Here is a 5231-nt window from a genome sequence, read left to right as displayed (position 1 = left end):
ACAGTCTTTATTCACTGGAACGTTACGTTGCACACTATATACTCTAAAGTTATATTAATTTGAAAGAATCAGGGTTTTTTTTAAACTTTTGGCTAGTCTTCAGCGTTGTTATCCTATCGATAGTGCTCACTTAAATGTGCCATTTTTCGTATAGATAGTGCTGACTTGTATAATTTTGTTTGACTTATTACGACATTATTTGTCTCTTACAGATGCACATTTCAATAACTATATACTGTAAAGTTATATTAATTTTAAAGAATCAGGTTTATTTACTTTTGGCTAGTCTTTAGCGTTGTTATCGTATCGATAGTGCTCACTTAAATGCGCCATTTATATATATATATATAATTTAGTTTTACTTATTACGACATTATTTGTCTCTTACAGATGCATATTTCAATAACAACCGCCGACACTACGCCAAAAATCGAACGCTGCACGTCATGTTGCAAACTGTTTCACTGCCCTCTGTGCCTACAATTTAAACCAGCAAAAGCTGCAGAGCCACTTAGAGGCACATACAAAAGGTGGCATTTTATTTAAAGGTAAGCATAATGTATTTGTCTGTTTGTTTGTACTCATAAGTATTAGCCAACGCTTCTAACTTCTGGCAGGTTGTGGTTTGGTTTGTAAAAGGGTAAAAGGAAAATGAAGGGAATGTAGGTTGCAGTGAAGAACATCTGACACCTCACTTTCTGTCTTTTAGAAACCTATCCCAGTCACTAAATCCTGGCAACTGGACAGAGAAAACTGGACTACAAATTCAGGTAAGAGTATAAAGTATGTATAATGCATGTATTCATATTAATAGTTGAGTACTCAGGAAGAAGAGCAGCAGGCAGAGGTCTCCAAGAGAGCCAGACTTGCTGATGTGGACACACCAGTGGAAGGCGTAAGCTTTTGCACAGTATCTATTGGTCAGATACTGTTGGTGTGGCAGCTATAGGACAGACATCTTTCTTTCTGTCTTTTCCATAGGACTCGGTTGAAGATCGCATTCTTCAAAATTGCAGACATGCAGCAGAGTGGGCTGAGGCCAACAAACCACTGTTGTCTGCCAGAGTGGACCTGCCTGACGTTCTGGGCATCGGGGAAGAGGAACAGGCAGAGGCTGCTCTACAGTATGGGAGGTTGTGGAACGAAGAACTGGACGAAGATGAAAGAGAAGCGATCCTGGAGCCTTTCAAAATGATATTTCACAATATTAACGACATGTTGATATTTTGTGAACAGGTAGTCGACAAAAACAAAGATTTTTTGTCATATTGTGAATGTTTGACTGAATAAACACTACAGAACATTTGATCATGTTGTGACTTGGTGTGCTTTTTATGTTTTCTCATTGATCCCTTAATAATTTGACTAAGATTATACTGTAGATATCAAGAGTTAGGGTACTATTTAGTGGTACTAAGGTGTTCCAGCAGCACAAGAACATAATTGGCATAGACATAGAACCAAACATGAAATTTATGGTGGTTAAGGATAAAAATACAGAATAATACAACAGAAAAACTAATTGAAACAAATACATATATATATATGTAAAGAGCAGTGCGATAAAGTCAAAATGAAATGATAATGAAATAGTAGTGACTTACTCTATAGTATACAATAAAATGTACAGTATAGGCCTATGGCATCTTGTGAGATGTTGGCTTATGAATATGAGCCTCAGAGAAAATGTGTGCAGTGACCAAACAAAAGTTTACAATACAAATAAAAACAATAGACCGGGAATACTGTTAACTAATTAATTCATTTGTGAGGACCTCTTGAAAAATATAGCGTTTAAAATAGTTTAAAAATACGTGCTTCCGATACACACGCTTTTATTTTGAAAGGCTTCGAATCAACTTCCGGTCCTCACAGTGCACTTCCGGTCCTCACAGTGCAGGTGACGGTCTGCAAGAGGGTCCTGACAGTGCAGGTCTGTGACTCTCTTGGGTATTTTTAAACGTTACGACCACTTATAGGTTTATTCTACAGATAATCAATAGAGACTAGATGTACAGCTGTTATGATCCCCTTAAAACATTATTGGCCTACTCAAAACATGCATTATTTTACTCCAGTGTTTTGTTTTAATTTAATTTGCAAAAACAACAGCTGTTAATTTAATTTGCTCTACAAATTCATTTTGAAACAATAAATCTCTGTAAGTACACCTTAATGTATAATGCTTCTACTGTTGGGCCCATTTACATATTGATTTACTCAATTCTTTTATATAGGCATATTTTATGTGTGTTTACAAGTCTAATATTATATTATTTATATTATATTATTATATATTGTAATAATATTCTATTAATATTGTTTGTGCTGTGTTCTTACCTTGTGCTGTCGGACCACATTGAGGGTGTGAGGGTGTATGATTTTAAATCAACTTAGCTTTGTGTATTCAAAGTGAAAATACTGAATACCTAGTTACATGACCCAGATAGCCAATAACCTCTGTTACAGGAGAAAACAGTAGACACAATACAAACTTTCAATCGTCTTTTTTGTAAGTGTTTTAACTAACAAGAACTTTTCTCCACCATTGATGCACAATGATGCATCGATGATGCATCTCGGACCACCGCACTGGTCTAAAGAAAAAAAAAAAAAGCTTTTTTGTCAGAGCATGAAAGGTCATTTCACAAAATTTAACAACATGGAATGGAGATGATGGAGATCAAGCCTACCTCTTCTTAAGTTTTCCCCACCTCCTGCACAACTGGAGCAGCAGTTTGCTGCCACTTATTCTGCTTCTCTTCAGCCTAAATAAGTATTATTTTGCCTTAAATACAAGCAAACGTCACAAAGTCAGTTCTCAAACCATGTCCTGGGAGGGAAAACTTGACATAAGATTTACTGAAAACAACTAATAAAGATTGAGAAAAAAGGAGTGCAAACTGACCTCAGTCATGTCATCAAGCTTTGGCTTCTTCAGTCTAAAAACTGGTGGCACCTCACCTGCCAGAAGGGCTTTTGAAGCCTTGGTCCAATGGGCAAACATTTTGCCATGGCTATAGTAATTGGTAAAAAGGGTAAAACAATTCAAATTACAGCTGCTGCTGCGGTACAGCTGTACAAATGTTTCTTTTCAGGGCTACATTTAGAGAGTTAGAGACCAATGACAAATAAGTAAGTACACACTATAAATACTGTTTATACTCTCTTTCTGGGCGTGAGTGCACACACACACACACTCTAAAGTTTTCAACTTTTCACTTAACTTTTCATTTTCTGCTATTGATTTGTCTCACATAGCTCATACATTTTGACTTGCAGAGCAGAGAATCTGATTCTAAACTTTTTCTTTTTTGAAAGTGACTGTCTAAAACTGTACATCATAAACATCATTTCAGAACAGTAAGACACACAGAAAAGTGAGGTGTCAGATGTTCTTCACTGCAACCTACATTCCCTTCATTTTCCTTTTACCCTACTACTAACCAAACCACAACCTGCAGAAGTTAGTAGCGTTGGCTCATACTTATGTACAAACAAACAGACAAATACATTATGCTTACCTTTAAATAAAATGCCACCTTTTCTATGTGCCTCTAAGTGGCTCTGCAGCTTGGACAACTTTGCTGCTTTAAATTGTCGGCACAGAGGGCAGTGAAACAGTTTGCAACAAGACGTGCAGCGTTCGATTTTGGGCGTAGTGCCGGCGGTTGTTATTGAAATATGCATCTGTAAGAGACAAATAATGTCGTAATAAGTAAAACAAAATTATATATATATATATATATATTATATATATATACTACTATCGATGCGATAACAACGCTAAAGACTAGCCAAAAGTAAAAAACCTGATTCTTTAAAGTTAATATAACTTAACAGTAAATAGTGCAACGTAATGTTCTAGTGAATAAGACTGTTTCTGTATCTTCGTATAAAAGAAAGTTGTTTTCACTCGACTTTTACTCACCTCGTCGTCTCCACAGTTCAAATGGGGAACGAAAAATACGTGTTTCCGGTACACTCGCTCGTCGCTTCCGGTCCTCACAGAGCAGGTCTACAGCCAGACCCCTCTCCACAGACTCGAAAGAAAGAAAGGAATGAAAATAACATCATCATCATCACTAAATATTATTTTTTTTTTTATTATTTTTCACTTCACCTTGTTTTTTATTAGTGAAGTGAAATTAACATTTATAACGAGTGCACAGACAGACACAGAGCGAACTGCGGTGGCGGGCTCTGTTTGCTGCAGCTCATCATCACAGGGCAACCTCACAACTTCAGATTCAGGAGCCAGATTCCACCATTCATCCATCACATGCTCTCTGCTCTCCTCAAACTCTACAAGTGCATTCTCAATCTCCTCAGTGTGTTTCTCATATTAGTCTCTGTGTGTTTGTGTAATGTTTTTCACGCTCTCAGGACGGTTTGAGCCTGGGAGCTGCACCCAGCCAGAGTTGTACAAAGACTCGTAGGTTGGAAGATGGGCACTTGGTATTTCATACTCGGATCGGTGAGGAAGGTACAGTCTCAGTAATCTGGCATAAAACTGCTCGGGGTGCTTCTCCTTGGAACATTGGTAATATCTGATGACAGAGGGCTTATCATTTTTCCGCCTTTGGACAAATCCCAGCTCATTCAGAAGTGGTGAAACACCATCACGCTTTGAGTGGTCTGCACTGACAAACCTGCAGCTAGCAGCAAAATCAGCCGAGCACATCTCCTCATACTCTGGGGTCTCGGGTCTGGCTTTGTATTTGTCACTCAAACTCGTCATCCAGACATTACGAGACTCTGACGGGGTGTCCTCCAAGAATGACATGGGGCGACTCATTTTCACTGGACTGTCATCAGTAGGAATGAACACAACACTGCGTGAGCACTTCTTCATCTTTATTCCACATGCACGCGTCACACACTCCTGAGCACTGATCTCTCTCTTTCTGGAGTAAGCCTGCATGACAGCTCTCATCTCATCACACTCATTAACTCTGTCCATGTTGGAATTCTCCATGACAGTTTGCAGGTACTCTGACAGACCACTTTCCTTCTTTGGGATGTATTTAGTCAGATACTGTACACACGAGTAAGCAGCTGCCCTGCAGTGAACATCATGTGCTGATTGGCTGCTTTATCTGTCAATCACTGACACTGCCCACAGGAACAGGACAGTATATTCAGCAATAAGGTAATACTTTCTGCTGACATGGCAGACTCGCTTTAACTGGAAACACTTGAGATATTTATATTACATTTACATTATATTA

At 38.3% G+C, this 5231-nt stretch overlaps 1 long non-coding RNA gene across 1 annotated transcript; it reads left to right on the top strand.

The window, feature by feature from the left end:
• Window positions 1-497: 497 nt before the first annotated feature.
• Window positions 498-1149, top strand: LOC142400631 (uncharacterized). Its single transcript, XR_012772951.1, has 3 exons — window positions 498-548; window positions 710-895; window positions 982-1149. It is a non-coding gene; the product is annotated as an uncharacterized LOC142400631 (long non-coding RNA).
• The last annotated feature ends 4082 nt before the right edge of the window (window positions 1150-5231 follow it).

This window comes from Odontesthes bonariensis, chromosome 2 (genome assembly GCF_027942865.1).
Source record: "Odontesthes bonariensis isolate fOdoBon6 chromosome 2, fOdoBon6.hap1, whole genome shotgun sequence".
NCBI classification, from domain to species: Eukaryota; Metazoa; Chordata; class Actinopteri; order Atheriniformes; family Atherinopsidae; genus Odontesthes; species Odontesthes bonariensis.
This window is presented reverse-complemented; position numbering and strand designations above follow the sequence as displayed.